The sequence below is a fragment of the Prinia subflava genome (genome assembly GCF_021018805.1).
Source record: "Prinia subflava isolate CZ2003 ecotype Zambia chromosome W unlocalized genomic scaffold, Cam_Psub_1.2 scaffold_37_NEW, whole genome shotgun sequence".
In the NCBI taxonomy this organism is placed as follows: Eukaryota; Metazoa; Chordata; class Aves; order Passeriformes; family Cisticolidae; genus Prinia; species Prinia subflava.
The window spans coordinates 580,850-601,678 of record NW_026960612.1 but is presented as its reverse complement, the minus strand read 5'-3'; the positions used below and the strand labels follow the sequence as shown (position 1 = coordinate 601,678).

The following is a 20,829-nucleotide window of genomic DNA, read 5'->3' as shown; positions in this document are numbered from 1 at the left end:
GTTTCCCATACAATATCTCATAAGGACTAACTGACATCCCACTCCTAGGCTTTATCCGAACCCTCAGCAATGCGATCGGCAAAGCTTGTGGCCACTGCAGTTTGGCTTCCTGGCATATTTTACTGATCTTCCTCTTCAGTGTCTGGTTCATTCTCTCTACTTGCCCACTTGACTGGGGTCTCCATGGTGTGTGGAGGTCCCAAGATATTCCCAATAACTTGCTTACCCCTTGTACCACTGTGGCTATGAAGTGTGGGCCTCTGTCTGATGATATCCCTAGGGGAACCCCAAACCTGGGAATGATCTCCTGTAATAACCACTTAACTGTTTCCTTTGCTTGGTTTGTGCGACAGGGAAGGGCTTCTGGCCATCCAGAAAACGTGTCAACCCCTACTAACAGGTATTTGTATCCCCGAGTTCTTGGCAGTTCCGCAAAATCCACTTGCCAATAGTCTCCTGGTTCTATTCCCATCCAAATTCTGCCTAACTGTGCCTGTCGTCTAGCTATGGGATTGTTTTTCAGACAGATTTCACATTTAGACATTACTGACTTGGCCATTGTTTGCATCCGTACTGAGATTAGGTATTGTCTTAGCCACTTTACCAACGCCTCTGCACCCCAGTGACACTCATTATGTTTTACCTGTAAAATTTCTCTCATTACCAAAGGAGGTACCACTATTTGCCCTTGTGCGGTTACATACCACCCTTCTGCGTTCTTCTGTGCCTTCAGCAGTTGTGCTAGTCTGTCATCTTCGATTGTATAGTTTGGCTTCGGAGGCAAATTAAATTGAGAGATATTAAGTCTTGATGGTATCAACGCCATTGTTTTCTGTACCTCTCGTGCTACCTGACGGGTTGCCCAATCTGCTCTTCGATTTCTTTTACAAATTTTGGAGTTGCCTGATTGATGTGCCTTGCAGTGCATGATTGCTACTTGTTCAGGTTTTTGTACTGCATCTATCAGTTGTAGGACTGCATCTTGATGTTTAATATTTGTCCCTTGGGAGGACAGCAGTCCTCTTTCTTTCCATAAAGCTCCGTGTACATGAACTACTCCGAAGGCATATTTGGAGTCAGTCTAGATATTCACTGTCTTCCCTTCACTCAGCTCGAGAGCTCTGGTTAATGCGATTAGTTCTGCCCTTTGTGCAGACGTGTTAGGTGGTAGTGATTTTGCCTCTATTACTACATCAATTGTAGTTACCGCATATCCCGTGTATCTGGCTCCGTTCTCCATGAAACTGCTTCCATCTGTAAAGAGTTCCCACTCTGGTTGCTCTAGGGGGACATCCTTCAGATCTGTTCTTGCTGAATAAGTGTGCTCGATGACTTCTAGACAGTCATGCTCTAATGGACCTTCCTCAGCTTTTGCACCTAGAAATAGAGCTGGATTCAAGAGGTTAGTTGTTTTTAGTGCAACGTCATCCTGCTCAGTCAGGGTTACCTGAAATTTCATCATCCGGCTTGGAGAGAGCCAATGGCCCCCCTTTTGTTCCAGGACTGTAGTTACCATGTGTGGCACATAGACATCTATGTGTCTTCCCATCGTGAGCTTCCTGGCTTCCTGTATCAGCAGCACGGTAGCTGCCACTGCCCGCAGACATGAAGGCCATCCGGCACTTACATTGTCGAGTTGTTTGGAAAAGTAACCCACCGGCCTTTTCCAGCTTCCCAGTCGTTGGGTCAGGACTCCCAGCGCCAGTCGCTGCCTTTCATGCACGTACAGCTGAAAGTCTTTAGACAGATCAGGTAACCCCAAAGCAGGAGCAGTTGTCAGTGCTTCCTTTAACTTCTGGAAGGCCTCTTTCTGTGGTTTGCCCCAGGTGAACGGCTGCGTCTTCTGAGCCTCATACAAGGGTTTTGCAATCAGTCCATAGTCCATGATCCACAGGCGACACCACCCAGTCATTCTAAGGAAGATCCGCAGCTCGTGTAGATTCTGGGGCTCTGGAACAGCACAGATAGCTTGAATATGATTAGTACCCGGTTTTCTCTGCCCTTGTGAGATTTCACATCCCAGGTAAATCACAGTCTGTTGGGCAATTTGTGCTTTTTCTCTGGATACCTTATACCCTCCCAGTCCTAATGAATTTAAGATCTCAATGGTTACCTTTATGCAGGTCATTTCTTCCTCTGTTGCAATCAAAATGTCATCTACATACTGGAGTAACAGATATTGGTCTCTCTGTACTTGCCCTTCTCTGGTCCAGATTTCCAGTTCCTTTGCCAGTTGACTTCCAAACAGAGTGGGGGACCCCTTGTACCCCATCGGTAATCGAGTCCAGGTGAGCTGAGTTTTTCTTCCACTTTCTGGATGTTCCCACTCAAAGGCAAATAGTTTCCTACTTTCTTGGTCAAGGGGTATACAGAAGAAAGCATCTTTTAAGTCAATTACAGCAAACCATTTATATATCTCTTTTACGGATGCTAACAATGTATAGGGATTGGCAATCACTGGATGAATGTCTTTTGTTATTTCATTTATACCTCTTAAATCCTGTACAATTCTATACTCACCATTGGGTTTCTTCACTGGGAAAATTGGGGTGTTGTATTCCGATTTACATTCCTCTAGAATTCGATATTTTAAAAATTTATCAATGGTCTTTGCTATTCCCTGTCGTGCTTCTGGTTTTATAGGGTATTGTTTCATTCGTACAGCCTTTGCTTTTTCTTTTAACTCTACATGTACCGGTTGTGCCAATTTAGATTTTCCAGGTACATCTGTTTCCCAGACAGAGGGAATTACTGCATCCTCTACTTCTTTAGGAATATTAGAAATTGTTTTTTCTTTTATCATCAGAATCTTTCTTGTCTTAGACTCGGGTATTTTCATTACGAGTTCACCATTCTCAAAAGTAATTACTGCCTCCAGTGCTGCCAGCAGATTGCGCCCTAAGAGCGGAGTTGGGCAGTCTGGCATGTATAAGAATTCATGGGTCAAGATCTTATCTTCAAAGCTCAATTCTAGGGGTTGCAAGAATGGCCGTACCTCCTTCTTCCCTGTGGCTCCAATGACTGCTGCTGACTTGTTCCTGATTTGCCCCTCAAGATAATTTAGTACAGAATATGTGGCCTCCGTGTCAATGAGAAAATCTACGTCTTTTCCTTCTAAATGCAAAGTCACCATGGGCTCTCTTGATCCTGGCTCCCTCTCATGTAAGACCATGACCCTGGCTACACCATCCAGCTGATGCTCGCTACTTTGATTAAACATACTGTCTAACTGAGGCTGACCATTCTGGCTAAACCAGTTTGGACACTCCCTTTTCCAGTGTCCCTCCATCCGACAATATGCACACTGATTCAAACCTAATCTACCATGACCAGAACCTCTGCCAAAGCCACCCCTATTAATGCCACGACTACCTCTACCACGTCCCCGCCCCTGTCTCTGTAAAACTGCCAAAAGGCTTTGCCCCTGTTTCTTGACAATTTCTCTGTCCCTGTTATTATGAACTTTCCAGGCAACCTCTAGGAGTTTATCCAAGTTTCTTAACTCTTCACCTTCCAGTTTCTGTAGCTTTTTCCTAATATCTTCCTGTGCCTGACCCAGAAAAATAAAGGCAAGCTGAGTTCTTCTTTGCTCACTGTCTACTTGAAGATCAGTATATCTTCTAGCTGCTTCCTTAAGTCTTTCTAGAAAGGCAGTGGGAGATTCTTTTTTTTCCTGTCGAATTTCATACAACTTAGACCAGTTCATACTCTTAGGTATTGCCTGTTGAACACCAACTGAAATCCACTCCTGATATCTCTTTAGCCTTAACATATCCACTCCAGAGGGGTCATTAGCATCCCACTCTGGGTCTGCAGTGGGAAAATTATAATCCAGTGTCCATGTCACCAAACCATTCCGTATATCTTCTCTAGCTCTTTCTCTCGCTGTTCGAAGAACCATATCTCTCTCTGTCTCATCCATTAGAGTGTCTAATATCACATGAATATCTTCCCAATCAGGGTTCTGAGTTTTCATTATCATCTTAACCACATGAGCTACCTTATCTGGGTTTTCTCTATACGTTCCGGCTGATTGTTTCCATATAACTAAATCAGCAGGTGAAAAGGGTACCTTTACAAAGACGGGTCCATTAGTTCCCACCCCTTGCCTTAGTGGTGCAATAATTGTTCTCTTTTGTTTGCCTGATTTTAATATACCCTTTCCTGCCTGAGGCCACTCCGGGGCCAGTTTTCCTCGTGTTCGGTGAGCTACTGGGGTGTCGAGTTCATCCACTTCACTGTCACTACTTTCCATTCTGTCTTCTTCACATTCCCCCTTTGCTTCCGCCTCACAATCACATCCTGGACAGGTGAATCTGGCAGGGGGGGATACAGGGGGGCAGACGGGACAGGAGCTGTTGAAGGAGGTGTAGGTGGGAGCGGAAGGTACCCTTGAGCTGGTGTTAGAGGGGGGATAAATCTTTCAGCGGGTGTGGGCAGGGGAGCAGGATAGCTTTGAGCAGGTGTATGTGGAGAAGGAGGGGTTGTCTGAACAGGCGGAGGAGGGACAGGCACCTGGGCAGGCAGAGGAGGGGCAAGTACCCGAGCAGGCACAGGCAGAGGAGGATAATTACCTTCAGCAGACAAAGGTGGGGGTGAAACATATTGTGCTGGCGCGAGCGAGGGGGGTGTAAGAGAATCAGGTGGGGTCAGGGTGAGCGGGGTAGAACTTGGTGTTGAGGGGGCTGTGGTGGTGGCAGGGGCTATAGGGGCTATTGATAAATTTACATCTAATTCATCTCTTTTTCCCCTAAAATTTCACTTAAAACTGCATGTTCCATACAATGCTTATTTTGGACGCAAGCCAGACACTTATTATTTCCAAGCTTCATTGCTTTCATTTTGTCAAGCCATAAAACCGTTTTCTCAAGCAAGCACAGAAATAAGTCGATATATGGTATTTGTTCTACCATTCCATCTTGTGTACAAAGCCATCTAAGTTGCATAATAACCTTCACATCAAAAGACCCGTTTTTCGGCCACCTCTAATTTTCAGGCAAAGCATATTTTGGCCAGTGAACATTACAATACTCAATCAACTTATCTTTTCGTAATTCCTGACCGAAGTTCCCCTCTTTCCAATGTGCCAACAAACAACCCAACGGAGAAGAACTTGGTATAGAGGCATTATTGCTGCCCAAAACCTCTTTTAACCCTTTTAGTTTCTCCATATTACAGATACATAAAAACCACAGATGCCGAACCTGCAACGCTTTAGCGATGTCTGACGGACGGCTGCCTAGGCAATACCACCAGGAATTCCTTTTGCCCAACCAAGCGTAGCTTTCGCTGCGTCTTAATGGCAGGCCCCCAGACCAGAGAATAAAGAACCTTACCTCTCACCAGGGGTCGTTGTGAGCGGCGAGGGTCGCGGCTCCGATGGGCTCCCCGAGAAATCACCCGGTGTCGGCTGGAGCGTGATCGGGTCGCGGGGTCCTGGCTGCGCCCACAAGGTCCCGTCCTGGGTCGCCAAAAATGTTAGCGTAGGAAAAACATATAACCACACGAAGGCGATCATATGCGGTTCTTTATTCAAGCGCGCGGGACACAGGGGTGATGATACACCCAAATCTGGTGTCCAAGGAATACAGAGTCGATCTGTGATTTTTATAGTTTAAATTATACACATGTTAACTAACCCCCACCCCTAGATACTGATTATCCTATTCCTTAGTTACTATCTTAAATCATACCTACGCTTCTACCCTGATCCACACTTGATTTGGTTAAAACAATGCTTCTCAATTATCCCCTGAGTTGCAGTCACACTTGATTCGGTCGTTACAATAGCATGGAGCTGGTTGCAGAAGCTGACGCTTGTTCCAAAGCCGAGCTGCGTCAAGTTCCAGTTGTACGTTCTCTACTTTCCTCCCCCCACACATACCTCAACTTAACCCCGTGGTTAACTTATACAGAAATTATATTTTTAACCCTACACCAACAACCCCAGCAAGTTTGAGGATGAGAGGAAGCTGCCCTGTGGCATTCTCCTACATCATTAGAATGTGAAAAAGAGCGGCTACTGTCTAAATGGCCCTGTTATTGTTTTGCTGTAACTACCTTTTCCAGCAGGAATACCCTCTGCTGTGACCAGGAAGGATGCATATCTATTTGCATATGCAAATAAAACTGACCCTATGAATCTTGGGAGGCTTCTTTGAGAGGAACAGCACCCCAAGATGGGAAGCTGGACGCATCGGAGGGGAACTAGATGGTGCCCTGGCCGAGGAAGAAGTGGACGCACCCCCTGGCCTGGTTTGAAGACTCTCCATGATCTATTGAGAGTCTGACTAGATTGGGACTGGGCCAGCTCGAGTGACTGATAAAGAGAGAAACTCTCAAGGTTTTTCCATGAGGGTAAAGAGCTGACGTCTGCTGCTTCGAACTTCAGCAACCAGACCTGCACCGCTCTGCTTCCTCAGAGTTGACCAGAGAGAGCTTCTAGCTGTTCCCACGGGAACAAGGACTCGGCACCTACTTCTTGCAGCTGAGTGATGAACTGGGACATTTCCTGCTCCTCCGGATTACTACAGCAGCATGTAAATCTCCGTCAGGCTCTACCACCCAACTGATCACTTTAATAAAGAGCTGAATATTAATAAAGGCATTAGCCCTGTTCATTTCATAAAGATATTGAAAAAGAGGTATTGTGTAGTGGTGTTTGGCTCACCCTTCTCTGGAGAATGTTCCTTCCTTTAGGCTGCTTCTCACTTGATGCCAGCCTTTCTTCTAGGTTTTTCTGGGCATTTGTTAACAGACCAGATATTTTTTTGTCTCTGAAAACAGCAGGAAACCTCCACATTAAGGGCATTATTTTGGAGTTCATCAATCGCATTCTATTATGATATTTAACTTTTGGATAGTTAAATGGCAGCATCTCCTAAGTGAGTTGAATTCCCCTTTCCCACCTCCATAGACAGATAAGCCCCTTGTAAATTCCATTATGGACAAGGGATCGTTAGAGTTGGGAATTTAATAGTTAAATGGGCAGTAAGTGTTCAACTGCAGCTTCTTTTTTGGTCTAGGACAAATAACATATCTCATGATTTTTGTCACTTTCAAAGTCAGAGATAAAGCAAGTTAAAAAGTGGATTATAGTTATGCCTATGTAGGACAGGGATTATTTGAGGTCTTTTTATGGAAGTGGCATTACTTCATCTTCCCTTCTTCAGTCATCTTTAAGGTGCTATGCCATTATCTGTTTCCATTTCAAACTTTTGTCTATAGCACTGCAATGTTGACTGAATTTAGAACAGGAGAAATACCTTACCTGACACCAAATCATTCTCTAGCAATTTAATTTTGACAGTGGCACACTTCTACTTCTGTCACATGGTTGTTTAATAAATGTGTTTCCCCCAGTGGTTTAATATATGTGCTTTATTGTCAGCTAAATGCTAGAACAGAATAAAATATACAGGACACTTTAATCTGTCTAATAATTAGCAACTTATTTATGTTTTGCTTGTAAGAAGACAGATAAGCTGTAAGTCAAGGCTTAAAAAACATCTGTCTATAGCTGGGAAATAAAATCTAAATTGGAAATTCTAATTGTTACACCGATTACTTTTTGTGTGGATAAGTTATGCTGCTATAAATATATTGTCTAGACAACTTTTATAAGTTACTGAAGCAGTCATTCTTACTGCATTGCAATAGCTAATAGATAAAAGACATGAATTATCTCCAAAACAAAGACAAGAAGTTCTGATTTTCCATGAGATCTTCCTGATGCTTTTCAAGGCAAGAGGGAGGGGGTCAAATTCAAAATTTTTTTTGTATAACATATTCTTAGCTTGGAAAAAATAATTTTTTTTCTATATGAAAATAGCATATAGCATTTTTTCTCTCCCAGCACACTGCCAAAAATGCATTTCTTCTTATATGAAGACTGTGACACATAGGTGTCACTATGAGATCTTCCTAGTTTGCTGAGCGTTCATACTAAAGTAGAAGGGTGCACCTTCTCACGCTCGTTAATGTAAACAGAAGATCATGTTTTGTAAATATTGCCATTATTATGAATTCCTTCTCCAAGAGAAGGGGGGATTGAATGACAGCCTCCTTGACCAATGTGGGTGAGGTGGGAATGCCCACTCTCCAATCCATGGTCACCTTGCTAAAAGTATAAAATAGGAAGTAATAAACAAGGTGGGGATTTTCTCCCCTGCTGCTCTGAAATACCCAAACTCAGACTCCAGTGTGTCTTTCTGGCGAGGCTCACAGCGACACATAGGTTCAAGTGTCTGGTTACTAATGAATTAGTATGATTTTATTGTCCAGTTCCCCAGGCCTTTTTAAAAGCCCTTGCCAGAGAAGCAAGTCCTTGCATGATTTCTTCAGTTATAAACTTGTCTTAAAACCACAAATGGATACCTATGAAGCTTCATCGGGTGATCTGAAGATTAGGTGTTGCATAGAATACTGAAAGACAGGTGCTTCTAAAGACAAATATATTTATTTAGAAGGGCCTAATGAAATTTCTGGAGTGCAAGTAAGCGGAAATCAGGCAATAAACTTCTGGAGATGTTTCCACTATATGTCTTTTAGACTCTGTTTTCCTGTAAATAGTTTCTGCAGAAAAGTGGCTGAACAACTGGAATGAAAACTCTTCTCTTTGCAGGGATGGAGGCGCCCCTTATGATTCCCAGAATGGCTCTTTCATGTTTGTTTTATTAAGGCCCCATTCTCCCATTTGCATTCAGGCTCAGAGCCCACTGGAATCATCAGAGCCTCCTTGTTGCCTTTAAAGAGGAAGAGGTTTGCCTAGGTCGTACGGGTATAAAGTCTCTAAAAGGTCTTACAGCATTTTAGTATCTAAACAGAGTGGTTTATTTACAAAGCATGTATCTGAAGGTACGAGAGTTCTAAGAGCGGTCTTACAATACGATCAATTATAAACCTAGGCAAACAAAGTCTAAACAAGACAATAACCAAAGCATAGAAATCTTAACACACAAAGTTCTAATGAAACAGCAAGCAAAGCATAGAATTCCTAACAAGCAAAACTCTAGTAAAACTATAAGCAAGCATAAATCTAACATTACAACCTCTAGGTAAATCAGCCTCCCATCTGACCCCAAGCAGGACTTTCCAACCGTGGGGTCACAATAACAGAAAGGGATCACAGGATCACAGATCCCAGACAGGGGTCCCAGCCGTGGGGATCACAACAACAGAAAGGGGCCCCAAGATTCAAAACCCATACAGAGTCCCCAATCACAGGGTCACGATGACAGTGAGGGATCCCAAACCGCACAGAGTTCCCGTCCAGGGGGTCGCAGGGACAAGGAGGGGTCCCAGGGGTCCCAAACCCTTGCAGTTCCTGGTTGCAGAGACAGGAAGGAGGTCCTGGGGTCCCGGACCCTTGCAGACTCCCCGGCAGCCCCGAACAGAGTTCCGGGGCAAACGCCAGAGGGGAGAAGGGAAGGGACAGGATCGCAGGGGCAAGGAGGGGTCCCTGGGGTCCTGCACCCTTGCAGGGGGAAGGGACGGGACCCCAGGGCCCAGATCCCAGGCAACAATAGGTGGTACCTTTAGAATCCCATCCGGCTCCCTGGCAGGGCTCCTTCCTCAGGCTGCAGGAGGTGGAGGTTGGATCGATAGATCGGATTGATCAATCAGTCAATCCCTCCAATTCACTGACCGACTGACACAGAGGCTTTTTATCCCAAATTGCAAAATGCATATTCATATATTTTATCTACACACTAACCAATCTAGGTACAATTCTAAAGTTTGTAAAACTACGAAAAACAGAGTCAAAACCTACGCACATAGCATATCTATTAACGTAAAACTCTATCTTACTAGCATAAAGTTCTATCTTGTTGTGTAGAAAACTTCTATCTTAGCATATATGAAAAGCTCTGTCTTCCCTACATAAAGTTCATACAAAATTACAAACAGCACTCTACCCTATTTTTGTTATGTCTATACTCTATCGCTAGGCCTGAAGCTGTGTCCTTCTACACTAACAACTAGGACTTAGGGCATGTAAAACTTAAAGCTGAGGGTTAGATTTCTACTTTATGTATCTAAAGCTTTATATATTCTAATTTTTCTAAAGGTTTTAATTCTATCTCTGTACTTCTCACTCTCTGCAGAGGATCCATGGAAACATGGACTCTAACAGTTCAGGACCTTGTGTAAAGATATACCAGTCAGAATGGTGCTGGTGGCCTTGGTGTCATGGGTTAGCACTGGCCAGATGTTAATGCACCCATGAGTGTATGTTTTTCCTAATGAGCTACTGTGAGATGTGGTCAAGAACAGAGCAGAGCAGGCCCAAAACTTGAAAACAGAGAACAAAATTTTATTACATTACATAAGAACAGAAATAGAAAGGAAAAATCTAAACACACACAAAAACAGAAATGAAACCTTCCCAGAACATTTCCTCTCCTCCCCCAATTTCCACCCCCTACATGTTACCCTCCATAGACCAAAACCTTGGGTTTTAAATCAATCACCACTCAAAAAAACCTTATCTTCTGTAGTAGTGCATTTCTGTACCCGAGCAGGTGTTTCCATATAAGGAAGTTAAGCTAGAATTTTCTATAGCCTGCTCGCTGCAATTCGCTCAGTCCCAGCACAGACACAGTGATAGGGCTTTGGAAGTGCACCTCAAAGTCTAGTGTCCATCTCATTGGGCAAAGAGCCAAATAAGCCCACCTAGACCATCGAGTACTAAAGGGCCTGCATAAGGGTACACGAGGCTTTTTGGGAGTGCCTTAGCCTGTGTAACTGTGCTTGGTACACTGTGCTCGGCTTATCTCTTTTCGTTTTGTAATGTTTATTATTTTTGCTGTTATTAAAACTTGTATTTTGCAAAGCATATCCTGGGAAGCCGTATCGCTATTTTCTTAAGCCATTACTCCGCTGGCTGGACCCTCGGAGTTATCGGGAGAAATCTCGATAATCTTCAATTCAGCAAGGGAGAGAGGAGTCTCTCTCGCACCACAGACTGCTCCTCAGAAAACACAGGTCCACCCCTTATGGGTTTCCATGTCACCCGTGGCACCGCCCGGAGAAGTCTGCCAGGGTGACACTCTCTTTTCCATGTCCAGTGCTCTCACCACTGTCCATGGGCCAAAGCTGCATATAGGGCTCTTTTAAGGATGCTTGCATGCCGAGCTCTCCCCATCTTTCCCCTGGGGCCGAGGGTTCCAAGAGCAGGTCTTCCCTGAGGGCAGAGGGCGCCACCACACCCTCCCCCTCTCTTCTCTGTTCGCTCCATTCTTAAAGTGCCAGTCACTGTAGCAAAAGCAGAGGCAGCTGTATCCACCCAAATGCAGTTTATGTTCAAAAGAGACTCGAGTTCAGTCTATGGCTAACATTATGCAAGAAAAGTCTAGCTCAGAAAGCCACTCCTCTTCAATCTCTGCCCATCTAGGTTTCTTTTCATCTTCCGTTATTATCTCGGTCCCAGGCTGTTTCTCTTTCTCTTCTGAAACCACTAGCCATGAGAATCAATGTCTGGGAAAAAGTTTCCTTCTGCCAAGAAAGGGTTAACAGTTCCTGGCTCCCGGCAGGGTCCCGGACTCAGCACCTCTTTACACAGCCAGGAACTTCTCCTCTCCCCTCCCCCCGCTCTTTCTTAGCTGCTGCCTGCTGCCAATGTTCGAATTTCTGAAGCAGCAGTCTCTCTCCTTGGGGGAGGGGGGAGGGGGACGGGGAGGGGACAGGGGGGGACGGGGGGGACAGGGGAGGAAGGCACCTCCAAAAGTTCTCCACCCCTCTGAAAGCTGGGATCAGATAAGATCAGGGACTAGAGAAACGAGGGTCCAAACCAATATGGTTATATCGCAGGTTCTCCCCTTTATTCCTTGAGATGGCGGGTTAAATACAGACAGAATAGTTTACAAGAACAGGTGCATTCTGATAGGCAGTGAGAGTAAAGAAGTATGTAAGCTATTGCAGTTTAAGGCAGCCACCGTGTTTTCTCAGTAACTGTTCTATGCTATTAGCACTCCTACCTTAACACATTCCCAATACCAGATAACCTTATCTGGTACTACGTATGTTGGATGTACAAGGCCTACTAGGCCCAGGCCTGAGGCCTGGTCTTAGGCCCAGTTGTGGATAGCTCTACTTTATGATATAAGCCATCCTGCTATACCCCTCCATCCTGGATGGGGCTGGCCCAGCTCCAGTCCCGTTCTCGCTCTTCCCCCCCCCGGGGCCCTGGGCCTACCTCAGCCTGGCCATATGGCCCCCCTCCCCCACCCAACCTGGGTAGGGGAGGAGGGAAAAGATGTTCCTCTCCTGAAAGCGGAGCCAGAAAGAGGAAGTCCTTCTGGGAGGCCTTGCTTTTAACCCCTTGTGTCCTCAGAGGCGTGTCCAACCCCTCAGTGGCCACTAAAGGTGCCAACATTCAAACCTGACCACTGATTAGTTTGACCACAGCCTCTTGAAAAACTCACTTCCCCTCAAACCAAGACACTTGGCAATTACAATATCCATGCTGCTTGTCTGGAGCAATGTTGTTTTGCTTTTCTCTAAACTGTATTTGAACCAGCCTTTGAATAGGGTGGACTGACTGACTGACTGCTGCAGGAGGGTTTGAGGAGAAATTGGACGAAACTTGCAGTTTGGGTAGTGTTTGGAAAAAGTACTACAAATCACAAAGAAATGTTTTTCATTATCAAGTACTTCTTCAACCATTTTTCAAGATCTAGGGTAACCCATAGACCTGGGGAGAGGAGGTAGAATCCTCCACAAAGACTCGTACTTCCTTTTTTTATATCCAAGCCAGCTGTTATGTCTCTTTTCAAAATTACATATTTCTATTCCCTAACAGCTTTTTTATTTTTTGTTGCGTGAAAAATAATTTTCTTTCTGTATTTTTATCTTACATTATGTTCATCTATAATGTGTGCACTGCATTTATTTTGCTCAGTATAAATCAGCTGTGTTACAACAGCTAAATATCTGCAACTGACTAATTTTCAAGTGCTCACTTTCAGCTGAGTTTTTTTTTAATGTATAGAATTTCTAGGTGGAAAATTTAAAATACAGGTGTTTAAAATTTATCACTTGAAGAAATTTGAGTGTTAACTCCTACTTTCATTCTCAGTAAAACTTATTCTGAAACCAGCTATTAAATACCTATTTGTTTAGGCTTATTTTCAAATCTTTGCATGTAAGTCCTTTAAGTTAATGCTGTGTTTTTTTACTGATGGAATGGAAAGTTTTCCCTTTTGGCCAGGTCTACATATAGAGAATTTTCCCTTGATCTTGGTAGAGAAGTTGGTTCTATGTTGCATCCCTCCTACCCCCTAGTATGTTTTTGCACTAAGTTGTCCTTGCTGTGTGTTTTTTTTTTTTTTAACTTCCATTCAGTTTATGGTAATATAACCAACAACCAGGCACTGTTTTGTTGGTATGGGAGGTTTTAGGTTTCTGTCTTTTCCATGGTGGTAAAGTGTTGTTTCATTTATCTGGAACCCTTTAATATAAGAAGTAGCTGACTAAAAATGATCTTGTGTACTAGATCTATGTTGTGGAATATGGAGAGTGTTGTTTAAAAAATTGCAGTGGTCTGTCTGTTGAGCTTTCAGAGAGGTGTAGGTGAACTCTTGGACTGAAATCATACAGCAAAATAGACTGCAACTCCTGAGAGGTTTGTGTAGCATGAGTTTACAAGTGAAATCTAGAAATAATATTGTGGAAATGAATAAATACTACAAAATTTGGTTGATACCTCTCCTCCAACTTCTATTTTCCTTCTGACTCATTCAGAGTATGCTATTAATATTTATACCATGGTAATGACATGCGTAAAAGACGCTAAAACTCGGAGGCAGAGGGAGTTTTAAAGTAGGTATGTGGTTTATTCAGCACTGGGTGCAATGCGAGATAATTCTCAATGGCACACAAGCTTTCACTCACTTTACGTTTTCTTTTATCCTCTGGAATGTTACATATTCATCCTTTGGCTCCCCCCCCCCCGATTCGTATGCTAATTAGCTCATCAGTCTTTTGTGCCTGTGCAGTTGTCTCTGGTGGTCTCCTCAGAAGTCTTACTCTCGACTCCTCTCGACTTTTGACCGTGACACTTTGCGCATGCTCACTGGTGCTCTGGTCATAGTTCAAGCTGTAAGGTCAGTTTTATCTGTCCCTGGAGGTGCAAGGCACCTGTTATCTTAGTATCTTTGGTTCACTTGCATTCTTGTCTCCTGCTTTGGGTAAGCATTCTCCTTCTTATCAAGCATCCTTGCATTCCTACATACTTCTGTTTTTCTACTTCTGAGGGCAGCAATACATCATCTGAATGCCTACTCTTTTAATGAACTTTTTCTAATTTCTATGATTAATATCCTCTAATTTCCAATATCATGTTTCAGTAACACTTGTCACAGCAATCTTTTTTGGTATTCTGGTGCAGTATGTCACTCCTCCTTCCCTCCCAGCCTGCCTTTTAATTATAGCCTGTCACAAGAATGTCTGAGAAAGTGAATAATGTGTACATAGCAGCCCTTGTGGCTGGCCCGAAGGGTGCTGGGAGTGGGGCTGCTCAAGCTGTTGTGTTCTTACACTCTGTGCTGTAGACAGTCTGAAAACGTGACATGCCTGGCATAAGACATGCAGCACTTGAAAGCTGTTATTTTGCTGCTTGGAACAGGATAGTGGAAACATTTTGATAAATTCTCTGTAGTGGTGTGTTAATGAGTTCTTTATATAAGTTTTTCTAAAATCTTTGTAAGATGGTTTGTTCCTTGTACCCCTCGTTTTGCCTTCCTGATAGTTATCCCTGGTAATCCCCCAGTAACTGTTAGGTGTCAATCCTTTCCCCCCTCCTCCTTGGAGCCTGCCTGTCACCTCAGAGCCCTGCCTCAGAGCTAGAAAGTTCTGTGAGGGGCTTCGAGTGATTGGCTAGGTTCGTGGAAAATTCCCTCCTCTCCCTTGTGTGTGGTCCTCGTTTGTGTCAGTCACCTTCCTAGCCCCTTCTGTATTGAACCCAATTGGTTGTATCCTCCTCATCACCCTCTGTACCGCTCCCCCATAAAAGAAGGCCCCAAAAAACCAAAAGGGACTTGGTCAGAGCAAGTTCTTGGCAGGTGGGGAGGCTCCGCCTGACCCCTCAAATAAACCCCCTTGGACTTACTTGGCTGAGTCCTCCCTTTATTCTCCGCCGTTGTCTGCCCCTTGCAACCTGTGCCCTCAACGTTTCGTCGGAACCAAGACCCACTGGATCAGCTTGGCTTGCGCTGCTCGCCAGCCGTACCTGCTGCTTGCCGTGGTGCCTGAGCTAGCCTGGGCAGGGCGGGACCGCATTCTGAAAGGCACCAGCGACAATTCTCCAATGTACAAGTCATTCAGGTTTCTTGATGGTGCTGAAAGGATCAGTCCTGTTATGCTGTTTATATCGAGAGCATCACCAAGGCAGGGTAAAATGTTTAATATTTGCCCAAATTTTGGTATGAATTTGCTGTGATCTTGTCTGTTTTTGAAAGCCTGACTTTTTGTATCTTCATGAAGTCTTGACTGTCTACTTTCAAATGCAAATTGCAACTTTCTAGCTCAGTTATGCTCACCAAGAAGGGTGTTTTATGTGGAATTGATGGATGCATTAGTTAATAGAGGAACTGTGTTTCCAAAGTCTTCAGCAAAGTCATCATACAGTAGTCATTAAACAAGTTTCTCACTTATCCTTTCATATGTAATATTTGCTGTGAAAGCAGCAAGAAGACTTTCAATTTGGAAATTCAGTTTAAACATTAAATGCAACCAGGGAAAACACAGTAACTGAACTTGAGAATCTCATTTTGAGGAAACGTCACCTGAAGCAGAAAGTAAAAAGCTTAAAGTCTTGTAGTATGCCTTGAAGCCTTTCCACAGATGGGCACAACTCCCATTTCTCCCAACTAGTCTTATTGTCTAAATGAAAAGAGAAACATTACAGAGGATTGTGATCCATTGGTGGTATGGCGAAAGATATATTTCAGAAGTTATGTCAACACAATCATTTGATAAATTTGAGAAAGTTTAATCATATATAATAATTTAAAGGACATCTTATTTCTATTTACAGAAATATATTTCTGTATAATGGAATTTAATTGAACACTACCTTTATATGTTTCAGTACATCTTTCTTTAAAATGTAGGTGCTTTACATGTTGCTAAGGATGATATTGCATTATAGGCTTATCTCTTCATCATGTTATTTTCAGTCTTAACAGCACCTTTGTAAATTGGATTATTTAGTAAACTACAAATTACATATTCAGGTGCCTGTTAGTAAACTTCTAGTTGACACTTGATGATTGCATTTATGAAGGAAATAGAGCCCCTGTATGCATTCCAGGATGGCAGTTTCTACTACAGAAAGTCTGGGCCATTCATTCAGAAGAGCGCCTTGAGATTTTTTTGATGCATGAGATTTTGCTCTTTTTGGATCACTGATTTATTTTTTTTTCCAACTTGGTAGGAAATATTAATTTTTTAAAATCTTTATTTCTCAAATTCAGGCTATTGATATTTGGCATAACTGAGGGTCAAATTGGGGGAAAAATCTATGTAGCTATTTCAAATAGTCCTTCCTCTTCTGCCCCTCCATCAGTGCATACACCAGAAATAACACTCCCCTGTATTTTGAAAATACTGGCTTCACAGAGTGTATTTTGGCAAGGCAAGGTACCAGGTGGTGCTGGAACATTTCAGAAACATGGTGAACAAGTTCCTGTTCTTGTCTGCTACAGACGAGCTCCTCTGTCTGGGAGAGGGTGGCACAGACATGTACACAGGAACAGAACTATAAAAAGTCAAACCTTTAATAAGGAAGACTGCTATGCCAGTAAGAGAATATTTCTAAGACTATACTTTACCAAAAGTTACTATTTCTACTTTCAGGGAAAAAAGAGGGGAAGGCAAAAGGTAAAACTAGGAATGTCTTTAATCAGCTCAAGTCCTGTTGCCATGTGACTTAAACCTGGAATCTTCTATGCAGTGCCTGGGCAGATGTATATACAAAGCTCCTGGAGGCTGATACTGGGAATTGGATAGAAACTCTCAGCTTATGTCAATGTGCCTCTAGGCCCCTAACTCGCAGCTAATTCCCACAGTAGTGAGATACTGATAGTAGTACATTTCCTGCTCAGTGGATTTTCCTTGGCTGGATGGTCAGCTGCAATATTTTGAACTGTATTTGCAGGATTTCTTACTGAAACAAGGCAGACAACAGCAAACAGTTCTGTGACAACTTTAAAAAAATGAAAAATAAATTAATCTTATGGTATATCATCTTGTGCTTTCTGTTACCATTGCTATCAGCCCCAGATTTTGCAGTGCTTGCTTCCCCGAGGCCCTGCAAGAAGCAAAAAATTCCTCACTATAAGGTTTTAAAGTAACCTTATAATATGCAGTGAAAAAAATGTATTTTAGACATACCTTGGTTACTAAAGCAGTTCTAAAATACAGTGGGACACAGGCCTTAATGCTCAAACCCCAAGTAGAAGGTATTTGTGTATTTTCTTTTAAGATTACATTGAATGGTAGTTATATTAGGGTTAGGACATTCAGAACACTTGGAGCAGGGTTTACAGTTTATCACCATTTAAAAATTATCAGTAGTCAGAGGGTGGAATGTGAAAAATATGGGATGTTAATTCATGTTCTTATGGGTTATGACACATTAAAATTATGAAAATCACTGTATACATGTTATATGAGAATATAAGTTTCAGTCTGCCTTGAAAATTTGCTAAGACAAAAAGCAGGCACCACGCTGGAATTTAACATTTAGAAAGGAGACAAAGGATTTACAGGAAAACCCAGCCGTCTCCTTGGCATCAGGAGAAGACACATTAAGATAAGCTATCAGTCTTCCCCTCCCTGGATGACAGAGTCGTCAGATCATTATCTTCAGCCAACACCCTCATCCGAGCATCAGCATCGGAACAACACCATTAGAGGACCATCATCCTCATCTCCGGAGATGAACTTTTACCATTCATAAACTTTGGTGTCTATTCACTCACGGGAAACTAGAAATTGACACCTCGCAGCAGAGGAGAAACTCTTTTCAGCTAAGCCGGAGACAACTATGAATTTGAATAACTAGCTTGGAAACAAAAGGACTATGTGGAAATTTTTGCCAGAGGCGGAATAAAGTGTATAAAAACTAAGCCCCGAACAAGGCCAATTCGTGAACTCAGGGGGGACGGCAGTCGGCCAGATACTGAGTCCCAGTTCACCCTTGACATTTCCCGGGTAAAATAGTCAAGTATCTCCACTGTGGGTGGTTTTGCTGAAATTCTGTAATTCAATCCTTTTTTTAATAAACCAAAAATTATAATTTTAATTGGACTACTCTATTGGCATTTATAACATGGAACATCTCTGTAGACACATGGGACATTGTACTCAGGAAATAACATGGTGCTTCCTGCCAGCCTGAAGGATTGTTGCCATTTTTCATTTCTGCTGGCTCTGAGCAGCGTTGGTGTCCAAGACACAGCACTGCCATTAGTCACAGGTGGAGAGCACTGTGAGGTGACAGATATGTCCATGTGAAGTAGAGATATCTGCTAGGAGTATTTCACTAGGAATATAAACTATTTTTGTAGTTCATGGTATGCACAGCTGAGTGCTTTGTCTCTACTTTACTGTACACCGCATCTTTATGGACTGTGATTATAGCAAGAGGTATTTGGACTCTCCTAGTGATGTCTCTGTGCATATTACACCACCTGTGCAGCCAAGAACCTTTCCAAAAGCATAGCATTTCCTTTGCTCATGAAAGCTGACATCCACATATGGTGTATGTTTACTGTCAGCTGCTTTGATTGTGGGGATTTTTTTTTTTTTTATTCTTTGACTCCTGTGTGGTAAGTAGGGACAGGCGCTGCGGAAGATCTCAGGATGTACGGAAAGCGAGACCCTTCCCTCCTCACTTCCCGTGGTATGCAACCCTCCCTAATTCCAGTAGTTTTCCACTCCTTACTAACCCTATCTAGACCCAGCTACCATCCCCCTGTGACATAGTATAACCCTCCGACTATATAATCTCCCGGTGTAATGTAATAAACGCCATTTTGACCATCCACCACATTGGCGTCAGTGTGTCAATGGCCCGAGTGACTCGGGGAGGCTGAGTGGCCATGCTATTTCTTGAGACCAGGTAGCCTGCCTTTTAGCAGAAGGCAACACTCCTGTACTGAGTAACCCAAACTGATAGGGAAAGAGATGATTGAACTTCAAGTCTTCCCCAGGCAACTACCTGAAACAAATTGTGAAAAATAGGGTTATTTAATTCATGTTCTATAGATAATTATAAACTGGAAACTGTAATATATTGTATAAATGTATGATAGATGTGTATGTGCTCCACCCGTGTGCCTCACAGATCCCCGTTGAGCACCTCTCCTGATCTTCCCGGTCCAGAAATAGAAGGTGAAAAATACAAGGCATAAATGCTGTCAGAAGAAGACAATGAACATCGACCAACCTACACCCTGACTACGTGCAGCAAAGATCACCTCAAAGCAAGGACTGACTCTGGTCATTAGCCTATGTGCGGCAAGTCATCCACGCTGCTAAAGCCCTTAGATCACCTCAAAGCAAGGACTTACTCTGGACATTAGCATTTGAATAGGGATCGAGGGACTCTTTCAGGGCTTAATGTAAACACTCTTAATTGCCGGTGCTTAACAGAAACAATGGGGAGAGTACTGCCGAAGGGGAAATAAAGCGTGTTTAAACTGAGTCCCTAAGCGGGCAAATTTGTGTACCCTGCAAGAGACAGCATACTGCCAGGCTCTGTGTGTCTTCGGGTCACCCTTGGCTATTTTCCTGGGAAAACTCTGTCAAGTAGGTATCGCTGTTTGTGGGGGTTTTTGCTACCTAAAATTCTGTGATTTGATTCCTATCCAAATTTTGTGATTTGAATTTTTAATAAACCAAATTATTGAATTTGGAAATAAATTGTCCTGGCATTTATAACAAAATTAAACCGCCAAAATATTCACAGGTAATTGTGCAGTACATCTAGTTCTGCCTCAGTATCTGTTACGCTGTAACAGGTAATTAGGAGGAAAGTAAATGACAAAAGAAATCCCATGTATTAAGTTTGATTGGGGTGCTTACATCTGTTCTTGAGTCAGTTATTTAGTTGTTTGTGCAAAGTTAGTGACCTGGACATCACGCTTGCACATGTTCTCAAATAGCATCACTAATTATTTTAAAGAGTCAAAAAGGGAATTGCAAATATTTTACATAGCCCATTGGAAGCACTCAATGATTTTATAAATGGTACTGATTTGACAACCAAGTTTAAAGAAGCAGTCTGAAAGACTTGGATGGCAGAGCAATCTCTCACAGCTATTGGAAATTAAGTAAAACTATTAATTTCTCACTGATTACTCCGTTTTGGTGCTTGCTTTCTAATGCATTGTAGGCAAGTTTGACATGTAAGGCGCAAAATATTATTTGGATTTTGGTATTCTGAAACATAATTTTGATTTTTTGCACATAATTATTTTGATATACAAAATATCTTAGTGCAATAAAGTTTCACAGAGTTACTATGTGGAAAGTGGCAATTGCTGTGTTTGGTTTATGGCATGAACTAATTGAGGAGAGAGGCTTTCAATGGTGGGGGATACCTGTTTGTCCTATTTAACCTGCCTATGGGCAGATTGGTGGGAGCAGGGAAGATTAGAGGTGGTAGACCCCAAATTCATACCTGTCATCTGTGAGATCGGGTCACATCAGACAAGTTTGAAAGGCAAGTGTTGGGGGTTAGATTTGGTTTTTTTCTTCTCACAGAATTTTTTCCCATAAGTTTCCAAAAGCCTTGATGACTACTTAGTCAGAACAAAAAGA

At 42.9% G+C, this 20,829-nt stretch overlaps 1 long non-coding RNA gene across 1 annotated transcript in view; it reads left to right on the top strand.

Annotated features, from left to right (window-relative positions):
* LOC134565182 (uncharacterized) overlaps positions 1 to 20,232 on the top strand; it is a 31,233-nt gene extending 11,001 nt beyond the window's left edge. The window contains exon 4 of the long non-coding RNA XR_010083800.1: positions 19,352 to 20,232. This is a non-coding gene — a long non-coding RNA (uncharacterized LOC134565182). The remainder of the gene's footprint in view (positions 1 to 19,351) is intronic.
* The last annotated feature ends 597 nt before the right edge of the window (positions 20,233 to 20,829 follow it).